Below are 14,149 nucleotides of genomic sequence, written 5' to 3'. Positions count from 1 at the left end.
TCTAACTTTGTTCCTGCTTCCCCCCCCCCCCCACCGATGTTGCGAGAGGGGGCACATATAAACCATCTTCGTGGGAACCAAGATAAGCCCAGTTAAGCTCTCTTTTCAATGCGAGCATAGACATTATCCTTTTCCTCAATGTGGGCAGAATCACTCTACAACTAGCCCCGTCTTATGAACTGACAGAAGCCCATATTGTTGTACAGCTTCTCCCCTCTTACTAATTTCTGGAGGTGGATTAAAACAAAAGATAAATGGACTTGCTTACAAAGCAATTAGACAGCCGCTAACTTTGGCAATCAAACAGACTTTTCTCATATCACTGGGGTTGTCTCCCCTCTTTACTGGCATTTCTCCTTGGGGACCTTAAAAATACCCTACTTGAAGATCTTTACTCACCATACACCACCCATAACAGGTGGCACGACCCAGGACTCGCTATTGCTTGAGTGTGAGCAGGGGGAAATTCCGCAGGCTAGTTTAAATTGCTTGGTTAGGCTAAAGACCTCCCTGACTCACTGATCATTCATTTTCAACAACGATAAAGGTTACTCCTGGAACTGCTTAATATCAAGTTATCGCTTGTTGTGTAAAATATTCCCTGCTTGTTTTTTTCTACTGTAATGACCTTGCAAAAGATAGAATAAGGGAAAGGGATTCTAAGACCAGGGATAAGAAGGGAGGGACAACAGTAGATTCTGTAGGTTGAATCCGGTTAAAATAATCACTAATTGCTAAGGTTACTTTAATGCTTCCGAAAGAGAAAAAATAACTTACTATTGAAAAACTTGATACATGATTTATAAACGATTGTAAAAGGTTGTGTTCAATGCATAATATTTTTGGGTAATCTCTTCATTTCTAATTGCTATATACTGCAATTTTTTTTCCTGAATTATAAAACCCAATAAGCCGAATTGTTTTTTTCTTTAAAATAGTACAGATATTGGTATTAACAAACAGATAGTTTTACTCATTCCCTGTTATTCCTCAAACTTTCTTAGTTTTACAAAACTTTTTCTCCAATCCTCAGCCGACTACCACAGTTGCCATATACACAAATCACTCTGGTGTTGGGTTTTTTTTTTTTTTTTTTTTTCGGTCCCCTTTTTTTTTCTTTCTTCCCTCACCTCACTCTGTGTTCCCTTTTTTTTCCATTGTCCTATACATAATAATAACTATAATACACCCAAAATTGTAACCCACACTTACCCAATCACTATCCCTCACTCCTATATATTATTTTAAGCACTGATCACCCTTCACATGTTAATTAGTCACATGGACAAATTTTTATCAACACAAGCCAAAAACTCACCTGCAACTATGGCAGCTCGTCAAAGGGAAAAGAGAAATAAAAATACTACGGAAACTGCAGCAGACATTCACATTGCTAGTCCTAGCTCTCTACATACAGCTGATACCTTAGACATTCAAGCTTTAGTATCCAACATATCTGATGCTCTAACGCCAAAATTTGACTCCCTCAAACTAGAAATTAAACAGGACATCACGTTATTATCAAATGAATTTAAACAATTCTCTGCCAGACTCTCAGAGGTGGAACAGAGAACCTCTGATTTGGAGGACTTAACATTGACTCAGAACTCCAAACTGGAGCTCTTAAATACCACCCTACTAAAAGTTCAGAGCAAATTAGAGGATTTAGAAAACCGGGCCCGGAGAAATAATTTCAGAGTGATAGGAGTCCCAGAAGACAAACAATATGAGGATTTGTACAAATTGTTAACAGTTACTATTCCCCAATTGCTAAAAATTCCACACTCCCAATCACAATTTATATTAGAGAGAGCGCATCGAATAGGCCCACATATCACTGATAAAGAACACATAAGAACTAAACCTAGACCTATTATAGCGAAAGCTTTAAACTTTCAGGACAAAATTACACTTTTACACTACTATCGCAAACATCAACCTATATACTTAGGAGAAGCAAAAATCATGATTTTCCAAGATTTCTCTGCAGAAACTGCTGCTAAAAGAAGAGAACTAGCCCCAATATGCACAAGACTAATAAATCATAATATTAAAGCTACAATAACCTACCCAGCTAGACTTAAGATCTCAGCAAACGATCAAACCTACTTTTTTGACTCAGTTAAAAATGCTGAGAAATTTTGTACCGAGACCTTCCCACTAGAAAACTTAGGACTCTGAAAGCACAAGTTAGGATGTTCCTAACATTTATCAGATAATAATTTAAGATGTATAAATCAGGCTTTGTCAAGCGTTGTGATAATACCTGGGATGGGAAATTAAAAAGTCCCAGGAATAAGCTTTTCTTCCCCATAAAAAAAAATTTTTATTCCTTTTTTTTTTTTTTTTTTTTTTATTTATTTTTATCTGTTTTCTCTGGTTCTATTATTAAAAATTAATGTTGTCTGCTTTTAAAGTGACCTCTTGGAACATAGGGGGCATTACATCACCCATTAAACGTAAGTCAATCATTTCACAGTTAAGAAAAATAAATTCCGACATTGCCTTCCTGCAGGAGACCCATTTAAAAATGGAAGAAGTTCTTAAACTTAAGACCTCCTGGGTCAATGAAGTGCTGGCCTCCCCGAGTATCCGGAGGAAAGGTGGAGTAGCAATCCTATTAGGGAAAAGGCTTAAATATCATATTCTCCACATATTTGCGGACTCGGAGGGGAGATTCTTATTGGTTAAAATTAAAATATCTAATACAATATATACACTGTGCAACATATATGCCCCCAATATCTTTAGCTCTTCTTTTTGGGACACTCTCCAAGCCAAGCTAATTACATATAGAGAGGGTTTTCTAATTCTTGGCGGGGACCTAAATATGGCACCCCAAAGTCCCCTAGATAGACTAAGGCACAAAAGCGCCTCCCATAAAACAAAAAGAGACAACCTAGAAACAAAAATGTATCTTAGACTATACCAGGTCTTTGGGGTTAGAGATATCTGGAGAATCCAGAATCCGGATTCTAGGGAATTCTCTTGCATCTCCAAGGCACATAAGTCTTTATCAAGAATTGATGTAATTCTTCTAGATGAAAGGCTTTGTGCGTCAAGACTGTCCACTGGAATTCTTCCCATCTGCATTTCAGATCATGCCCCAATTTTTCTAGAGCTTAACATCAATAACGTTATCCCCAGATACTCTAGGTTCTATTTCCCAACATATTTAGCATCCGATCTTAAATTTAAAAACTGGCTCATTTCCAAATTTCAAGAATTTGTCTCTTTTAACCAGGACTATGCTAACCGCCCGTTCATTTTTTGGGAAGCAGCCAAGGCAGTACTGAGGGGAGAGATCCTAGCCTATACCATTAATAGGACAAAGAAATTTAAACATAGGGAAAAAGAAATCTTAAAATCTATTTCTAACTCATACAATCTATATCTCTTAGATAAATCTTCAAGAAGTTGGCAAAAATATATTCAAGCATTAAAAACAAGGGACGCCTTTCTGCTATATAAAACGACCCAGAGAGACTTGAAGTTTCGAGCAAAATTATACAGATATGGAAGTAAAAATGGGAAAATTTTGGCAAGTTTAGTAAAAACTAACAAATACCCCTCACTAATAGACTCTCTACAGTCAGAAGGGAAAACCATAACGGCTTCAGAAGAGATCACCCAGGCCTTTACAAAATATTATCAGGACCTATATTCCTTGAAACATTCAAATGTTTCTGAGCAAAAATCATTCTGGGAAAAGATTGTCTTTTGCACGTTATCCCCTGACCTGATTGAACCTCTTAATAGCCCCATATCTGAAATAGAGATCTCTAAAGCAATTCAAGATCTGGCCTTAAATAAAGCTTCAGGCCCTGATGGCCTTCCTAACGAATTCTATAAGATTTTATCAGTAGAAATTTCACCCTATCTTTCTTCGCTCTATAATGATATATATATAAAGGGTATTACCCCTCCAGCCACTTTTTCAGCATCATACACCACCCTAATTCTTAAACCAAGAAAAGAGCCGGATAAAAAGGAATCTTACAGGCCCATTGCATTGCTCAATGTGGACTATAAATTAATGGCCTCAATCCTAGCTTCAAGGCTCCAGCTACTTCTTCCTAAAGTCATTCATAAGGACCAAGCGGGATTTTTACTTAATCGAAATTCTTCAGCAAAGATAAGGGAACTCTTTTTGACCATAGATTACTTCTCCAGAGAGGGGAGAGGAGAGGGGGGTAGAGTGGACACCCTGGATGCGGCAATTATTTCAATTGATGCTGAAAAAGCCTTTGACTCAGTTCACTTTGACCACCTTTCTTACTCTTTTCAGCAATTCGGGTTAACTGGTAACTTTCTTAACTATGTTGATAATCTTCATAAATCTGCTTCCACTAGGATGATAGTTAATGGCATACTCTCTTCTGACATATATCTCAAGAGAGGAACTCGTCAGGGGTGCCCCCTTTCCCCCCTCCTCTTCGATATCTCTATCGAACCCTTAGCTATATATGTCAGACAATATCTTGATGGTATCAAGATTGCTAAGAAGGAGTTGAAAATCGCACTTTATGCTGACGACATTTTAATTTACATTTCCGATACTCGTGTTAATATCCCGAAATTAATAACAATTATTGAACAATTCGGTTCCTTCTCAGGCTACAAAGTAAACACATCGAAATCTGAGCTTATCTGGATCAAGCAACCAAAGGATCCCCCCATAGATATCCCATTCAAAATTGTGACCGATTCCTTCACTTATCTTGGTATTATAATATCTTCCAATCCTAAGGAGTGGTACAAACTTAATATACCTCCAGTCTTGAATAAAATCAAGGAGGACTTAAAAAAGTGGCAAAGTATCCCCCTTTCCCTTTCGGGTCGAATTGCCCTTTATAAAATGGTATGCCTTCCGAAACTACTATATGTGTTACAAAACACCCCAGTGATCCTTAAGGGAAAAGACAATCTCCATCATAATATGGTACTGAGGAAATTTATCTGGCAAAACAAGAAACCTAGAATCTCTCTCCTTAAACTCTCTCTTCCCAAAAAATACGCTGGGTTGGCTTTGCCAGACATCAAATTATACAATCTTGCCTTTCTGGCTCATTTAATTATGGACTGGATATTTGAGAAGGACTACATTACGAATAATGAGCTTGAAAGAAGCATAGTAAATCCCTTTGCACCTTTAGCAATTATCCATTGTACTGTTGCCTCTCTCCCCAGTGAGCTAAAAAAACTGAAGACCATGTTTATTCCATTGCAGACCTGGTGGAAAATTTGTAAACTCCTTAAAATAACACATAAAATATCCGAATTTATCCCCTTAACTGGTAACCCTCTCTTTCAACCAGGAATTCAATCATCCCTATTCCAAAAATGGAAAACTTTGGGGTTAAACAACATCTCTCAATTATTAGACAGGGAGAGAAAATGTATAAAGACCTTTGGCTCACTAAGAGAGGAGTACGGTCTTTCCCATAAAGAATTTTTTGCTTATCTACAAGCAAGGCATTTTGCTATGGGCCTGGTTGAGGAACTCGGCTGGAATTGGACTATGGGATCCATAGAGAAGTGGCTAACACTAGTTAAAAATGGCTTTATGTCAATCTCCCCTATGTATTTAGACCTAAGCTCCCTAAAAAGAGATCTCAATTTGGAAAACATCTCTATTAAATGGGGAGCAATCTTGCAACAAAATTTGGTGGATAGTAAAATAATTGAATTTTCAATTGACGAGGTTTCACAAACTACTCTTTCTTCCTCCTGGAGAGAGTCCCATATAAAACTCTTATCTAGGACCTTCTTCACCCCTGAGAGGGGTTCTAGATGTAGAAGTTTAGACTTTAACTCCTGCCCCAGATGTTCGCTTCCTGCGGCCAATCTTATACATATGATTTGGGAATGCCCAATTATCCATCAATTCTGGATGAAATTACAATTTTGGTTTGGGACAATGGGGATCTCTCCTCTGACTCTGTTACCATTTGATATTGTATTTCTTCGAAAAGAACCGGAAGGCCACTCTGCAAATACTAAAATTATTAATTTAGTCATACTAGCGGCACGAAATTTGATTTTCAAAAAATGGAAATGTAGGACAGCCCCCAGTATCCAAGAGGTCAAAAGCTATCTCAAAAAACAATGTATCCTGGAACAGATTGACACTAATCTAAATGACGAAAACGATGCTATTAATTTTTTTGGAAAATGGTCAATCTTCATCCGGAACCTATCATTATCTGAAATAGAATATATAATATACCCATTTAGAAACACAGAACTGGTACTACTTGGCTTATGGCAATAAATTAGTGCAGACACCTGGAACTCTTTAATGCCTATCTAAAGTACGTTCTCTTTTTTTTTTTTTTTTTTTTTCCATATTCATATTACTCCCCCGGTTGTTTTGCTTCTCCCACTATTAGCGGGAGAATTTTGTAACTTAACGAAAGAAGAAGATGGGGGACAATGGGGGGAAAAAGGGAAAGGAAAAAGGGGGAAGGGAAAAGAAGGGAAAAAAAAGAAAAAAAAATCCCATTTGTGGGAGCACGTTAATTAACCAGCCATTATAAGTGTTTGGTTATTGCTACCGCAATCAGTGGTTAATTTTCTAAAAGTCCCCCAAATGCCCTCAAAGTAGAGGGCATTGTAGTTTGCATGTAGCATTTTTTTTTATTAAAAACAACTGTACTAAGCAGTTTTTAGGTTTTAAAGTTGGTGGGAGTGGGGTATTAGAAAAAAAAATGGCACTGAAATGTGCCTTTATATTGCAGTATTTGGGAAGTGTGTGTTCCCGTAGACCAAATTTTTAATTTATATGTATATGATTATATATATTTATTTGTTAATATATGTATATACACATATTAACACTTAAATATATATGTATATATTCATATATATTTAAAAATGCTGCCCATCGCTGTGCTACTCCCCCACTTCGCAGCGCGAGCCTTTGATGCCATCTGTGACAGCATCAGAACGAGGCTTCCATAGGAGCCTATGGAAGCTCCCTCTTGTGTGCGCAATGTGAACCAAGCTCCTATTTGCATTGCGATTTACTTGTAATGCCAGCGCAAATTATCATGCGCTAGTATTACAAAGTTGAGCACTAATATCACTTGTTCGCAAGTGATAATTAGTGCTTCACTTGTAATCTGGCCCTTGTAGGAACATACTACTTCAGTAATCCTGTGTCTCTGATTACTTGAATGAATTACTTCAACATTTGTTATAGTACCAAAATAAAAAAACTAGTCATTTAAAAATATGAATACTGATTGACAAACCTAAATTATTTACCTTCAGCAAGGCATAATTTATTTGGCATGTAGCCTCAATTTCTTTTTTACCATACGTTAATATCATTTGTGATTTTTTTTTATAAGATGTATTGTTTTATTTTACTTTTATAGACCAACATTAACAATAGGTTCACAAAGTCCACTGTGATCTTCAAAAAAATGTACTTTTAAAGAGTTGTAAATTTACCTAGTCAAAGTCATAGCTGTATTACAAAAAACGTTCTCTGTTTACAATTATGGAAATGTTTTCACCTGAGACCTCATATCTTTGAGCCCTTTAACTTTTTTGTGCTTTTTTTTAAAAAGCTTTCATTAAATTGTGTTATTATGAGTGTAACTGTACTTTTAAATGTATTTTTTATGTGTTTTGTGACAACTTTTTGTTTGTAAAACAGTTAACCAGAGCTCTGAAGAAGCGGTAATCATTCTAGTGTAAATCGCGATTGTGCTCACAAATTAACTTTCAACTTGTAATATGAGCTCTACACTCAATGCCCTCAAGCACCCACAATAAACTACTTTCCGCTTGCACGTTAGTGCGCCACCCGTTATCTAGCCCTAAATTCATGCTTTACAGATTGATTTATTCAAAACAAAGATTAGTCTGTGAATAATATGCAGACATACAGTTTTATTTAAATGGTATCATTTTTTTAACTATTGAAATAAATAAGTATAAAGCTTTTGTGTGTATAAAGTAAAAAATTACTAAATTAATACATTTTCCAATGACCTCTAATCATTTATACTTCTCCACAGTAGCAGAAAAATATGAAATACAAATTACCAACAAAACGTGTAAGTATTTAAAAAGGCAAAAGTTTTAGGTCCATTCAGTACCAGAAGGTAACAGAAGAATCTGAAAAGAAGATTATATTCAATTTCCTGAACATAGGCAATACGAAATGTTGAAGCTTAAGTAGTATGCCACAATTTTCTTTTGAAATGTAACTATTAGCTAAAATCTATAGAAAATATGACATTCAAGCATGACATAACAAACCAATTGTGTTTTTCATGTATCATTTGGCAAGGAATAAATAATTTAAATAAGTCAAAGGGCCACATTCATGCAGCTGCGGACATGGCTTAAGGGTCAGAGCACTGCAGGCTCTCACAAGTCACCTGAAACAATAGTTTAGTTGATTCAGTCTTAAAACCTCAAGGGCGGTGGAGTTTCAGCCAAGATAATTGACAATCCCTGCTCTCACACAACCAAGGAAATGCTTGTGCAATGATGTCACGGTTATGCTCAGATTTGAACATGGGACTCCTGATTCTCAGCTTGCTTCTCTTTTTCTGTGCCACCAGAGGTATTTGCTTATGCTTACAGTTTTTTGGAGACCTGTTACCTGCAGTGGATTGCTCTCTGGCTCCACCTGCTTGTTAGCTGCAGGTAGTTTTGTAATCATCTCTGCTATAAAAGGCTACTTCACTATTTAAATCCTGCCCTGTCATTGTGATTGATTCCATTGTTGGGCCTCTGTTCAGTTTCCGTAATTCCTGACTTGTTGGTGTATTCCTGGCTTCTGAACTCGGCTTGCTGATTGACCATTCTTCTGGATTTTCCCTGAGCTTGGCTTGAATTCTGATGATTCTCTTTTATCCTGTGTCTCCAGCCTGGCACAACAGTACCTGTGTATCCTGTGTCTCCAGCCTGGCACAGCAGTACCTGTGTATCCTGTGTCTCCAGCCTGGCACAGCAGTATATGTGTATCCTGTGTCTCCAGCCTGGCACAACAGTACCTGTGTATCCTGTGTCTCCAGCCTGGCACAGCAGTACCTGTGTATCCTGTATCTCCAGCCTGGCACATCAGTACCTGTGTATCCTGTATGTCCAGCCTGTTGCAGCAGTACCAGTGTATCCTGTGTCTCCAGCCTGTCACAGCAGTACATGTGTATCCTGTGTCTCCAGCCTGTCACAGCAGTACCTGTGTATCCTGTGTCTCCAGCCTGTCACAGCAGTACCTGTGTATCCTGTATCTCCAGCCTGTTAGAGCAGTACCTGTGTATCCTGTGTCTCCAGCCTGTCACAGCAGTACCTGTGTATCCTGTATCTCCAGCCTGTCACAGCAGTACCTGTGTATCCTGTATCTCCAGCCTGTTGCAGCAGTACCTGTGTATCCTGTGTCTCCAGCCTGGCACAGCAGTACCTGTGTATCCTGTATCTCCAGCCTGTTGCAGCAGTACCAGTGTATCCTGTGTCTCCAGCCTGTCACAGCAGTACATGTGTATCCTGTGTCTCCAGCCTGTCACAGCAGTACCTGTGTATCCTGTGTCTCCAGCCTGTCACAGCAGTACCTGTGTATCCTCTATCTCCAGACTGTTAGAGCAGTACCTGTGTATCCTGTGTCTCCAGCCTGTCACAGCAGTACCTGTGTATCCCATGTCTCCAGCCTGTCACAGCAGTACCTGTGTATCCTGTGTCTCCAGCCTGTCACAGCGGGTACCTGTGTATCCTGTATCTCCAGCCTGTTGCAGCAGTACCTGTGTATCCTGTGTCTCCAGCCTGTCACAGCAGTACCTGTGTATCCTGTGTCTTCAGCCTGTCACAGCAGTACCTGTGTATCCTGTGCCTGAAGCCTGTATGTCAAAGCATCTCTACGGTGATACCTGTGTATGTTTACCTTGTACCTGAAACCAAGCATCTCTACAGTAATAACTGTGTATGTTTACTGTGTTCCTGAAACCAAGCATCTCTACAGTGATACCTGTGTATGTTTACTGTGTTCCTGAAACCAAGCATCTCTATAGTGATACCTGTGTATGTTTACCTTGTTCCTGAAACCAAGCATCTCTACAGTGATACCTGTGTATGTTTACATGCAGAAAAAAGGAGATTGCAGGCACTACTACAAAAAAGGTGCAATAAAAAATAACCCCTTAGTGACCAGAGCACTTTTCCATTTGTTGACTGTTTGGGACCAAGGCTATTTTTACATTTCTATAGTGTTTGTGTTTAGCTGTAATTTTCCTCTTACTCATTTACTGTACCCACACATATTATATACCGTTTTTATTGCCATTAAATGGACTTTCTAAAGATACCATTATTTTTATTGTATCTTATAATTTACAATAAAAAAAATATATAAAATATGAGGAAAAAAATGGAAAAAAAACAATTTTTTCAAACTTTGAACCCCAAAATCTGTTGCACATTTACAACCATCAAAAAACACCCATGCTAAATAGTTTCTAAATTTTGTCTTGAGTTTAGAAATACCCAATGTTTACATGTTCTTTGCTTTTTTTGCAAGTTATAGGGCCATAAATACAAGTAGCACTTTGCTATTTCCAAACCACTTTTTTTCAAAATTAGCGCTAGTTACATTGGGACACTGATATCTGTCAGGAATCCCTGAATATCCTTTGACATGTATATATATATATATATATATATATATATATATATATATATATATATATATATATATATTTTAGAAGATGTCCAAAAGTATTGATCTAGGCCCATTTTGGTATATTTCATGCCACCATTTCACCGCCAAATGCGATCAAATAAAAAAAATTGTTCACTTTTTCACAAATTTTTTCACAAACTTAGGTTTCTCACTGAAATTATTTACAAACAGCTTGTGCAATTATGGCACAAATGGTTTTAAATGCTTCTCTGGGATCCCCTTTCTTCAGAAATAGCAGACATATATGGCTTTTATGTTGCTTTTTGGTAATTAGAAGGCCGCTAAATGCCACTGTGCACCACACGTGTATTATGAGCAGCAGTGAATGGGGTTAATTAGGGAGCATGTAGGGAGCTTGTAGGGTTAATTTAACTTTAGTGTAGTGTAATAAACAACCCCAAGTATTGATCTAGGCCCATTTTGGTATATTTCATGCCACCATTTCACCGCCAAATGTGATCAAATTAAAAAAAACATTTTTCACAATTTTAGTTTCTCACTGAAATTATTTACAAACAGCTTGTGCAATTATGGCACAAATTGTTGTAAATGCTTCTCTGGGATCCCCTTTGTTCAGAAATAGCAGACATATATGGCTTTGGCATTGCTTTTTGGTAGTTAGAAGGTCGCTAAATGCTGCTGCGCATCACATGTGTATTATGTCTAGCAGTGAAGGGGTTAATTAGGTAGCTTGTAGGGAGCTTGCATGGTTAATTTTAGCTTTAGTGTAGAGATCAGCCTCCCACCTGACACATCCCACCCCCTGATCCCTCCCAAACAGCTCCCTTCCCTCCCTCACCCCTCAATTGTCCCCGCCATCTTAAGTACTGGCAGAAAGTCTGCCAGTACTAAAATTAAAGTGTTTTTTTGGGGGATTAGGTTTAAAAAAAATAAATAAAAATATTCTGCTGTGTAGGACCCCCCCTTAGCCCCCAACCTCCCTGATCTCCCCCAAACAGCTCTTTAACCCCTCCCCTCTGCCTTATTGTGCGCCATATTGGGTACTGGCATCGCTACATGATACAAGTGTATGCTTATCTTGTTCCTAAAACGAAGCATCTCTACGGTGATATCTGTATCCTATCACAGAGCCTGCCGGCATCCTTCCACCTCTAGTCTTGGCCTCCAGTGGGCGTCTCCAGTTCCAGTACTATAATCTACTTCTTTTTGTCTGTAACTAAATACATTTCTAATAGGGGTATTCCTGAAAGAAGCACTAACCCCTAGCCCCTTTCTGTACTCAAGACTATTTTAGCCTGCCATCAACTTGCATATACTTCATACCCCTGAACTTGCTCAGCTGAGCATGACAAATGACAACTTCAGGCAGAGAATGCTTCCCACACACCATGATGCTGAGTGGACAATGTCTCAGGGGTTAACCATGTCCACCTGGACTCTGATAAATGAAAGCCAAATACTCTTCTTTAAATACATGGAAAAACCTATATGACATAGTTTATCACCTTAAGTACAGAAATACAGGTAAAGTAATTAACTTTTTATTTAAATAAAAATCACAATTCATAATTTATGCAAATTACATGAGAAACACCATTGATTGTGAGAAATATTCTTAAAGATAAACACTTGTGTCAATTATTTTTTCCTATTCTTTCTTATCATGGGTTCCATTTATCAAGCTGCAGAGGAAGAATTCTCATGTGAGTCACCAACCTCTAGTTAATAAGCTGCTACGTCAGAGGTGGTGGAGCTAATTACCAGTCATAATAGTGGTTTGGGGAAAAGGGTTTTTGTTGTGCCTTCTGGCTTAAGGAGTATCATGCCTAGAAGGAGCTAAGCAGCCCTTAATTGATACAGTGAGAGATTAATGCACAAAAATTAAGGGACTGGGAATAGCTGAAAATGTTAGCTCAATGGATCATACTCAGATTGGAAAAAGGTAATCAGTGGAGTCCCCCAGGGATCAGTACTGGGCCCTGTTCTTTTTAGTATTTTTTTAAATGAATTGGAGCAAGGATTAAATAGCGACATCTCTATTTTTGCAGATGATACTAAGTTAAGAAAGGTCATTAGGTCAGAGCAGGATTACTTTCGTTACAAAGGGATCTGCAAAAATTAGAAGTATGGGCAGGTAAATGGAAAATGAGATTTAATACGGAAAAACGGTTCTACATTTTGAAAGTAAAAATAGACAAACAACGTATTATTTAAATGGAACAAGACTTAGCCAAACAGAGGAGGAAAAGGATTTGGGAGTAGTAATTGATAACAAGCTAAAGATGGGTGCATAATGCAGGGCAGCGGCTACAAATGCTAATACGTTTCTAGCATGTATTAAAAGAGGCATTGATTCAAGGGAGGAAAGCATAATTCTGTCACTATATAAATCACTGGTAAGACCTCGCCTTTAGTATGGAGTGCAGTTCTGGGGACCGATCACAAAAAAAGATATTGCAGAACTAGAAAAAGTTCAGAGAAGGGCCAGAAAGCTAATAAGGGGAATGGAGAATTTAAGCTATGAGGAGAGGCTAAAAAAAGATGCTTGAGAGGTGACATGATTACTTTATATAAATATAGTCAAGGCCCATGTACAGAGATGGCAGAAGCTCTGTTTATTCCAAGAAAATTGTTTGTGACAAGAGGTCACAATTTAAGGTTGGAGGAAAGGAGATTTAATCTTCTGCAACGAAAAAATGTTTTCACTGTAAGAGCAATATAATTGTGGAACTCATTAGCAAAGGAGGTGGTAAATGCCAATACCCTAGATACATTTAAAAATTGTTTGGATACATTTCTGTCTAGAAACAAAATTCATTGATATGATTGCTAGTATTAAATGGCTCAACTTTTAGTGGGATTATTTAATCTTAACTGGAGCTTTTTGTAAGTGTTTTAGATTTGTATAGGTTGAACTTGATGGACTTTGGTCTTTTTTCAACCTCATCTACTATGTTACTATGTTACTATCGGCTAGAATACGAGTTTTGTGTTATGAGTGCGTTATGAGTGAAAAAGCTTCATAACAATGCTTTTTCACCACCGCTGGTATTACGAGTCTTGCAGGTATAGCTGTACGGCACACTTTTTTGACCGTCACGCAACGTAACTACCACAGCTTTCAAAACGTCCTTTTTCAATGGGACTCCCATAGCGCCGGTATTACGAGTTTGCCTGTCCGGCCAAAAAGTGAGCGGTACAGCCCATAACTACAAGATCCGTACCGTTACCTGAAAGTCAGTAGTTATGGCTTTTATGTTACAAAGTCGTAAAATAAAACTCATAACTAAAGTGCTAAAAAGTACACTAACACCTATAAACTACCTATTAACCCCTAAAGCGAGGCCCTCCCGGATCAGAAACATTAAAATTAAATTATTAACCCCTAATCTGCTGCTCCGGACATTGCCCCCACTATAATAAGCATATTAACCCCTAAACCACCGTACTCCTGCGTCGCAAACACTAGTTAAATATTATTAACCCCTAATCTGC

This window comes from Bombina bombina, chromosome 3, assembly GCF_027579735.1.
Source record: "Bombina bombina isolate aBomBom1 chromosome 3, aBomBom1.pri, whole genome shotgun sequence".
Lineage (NCBI taxonomy): Eukaryota > Metazoa > Chordata > Amphibia > Anura > Bombinatoridae > Bombina > Bombina bombina.
The sequence above is the reverse complement of the archived record's forward strand: the minus strand, read 5'-3'. Positions refer to the sequence as shown.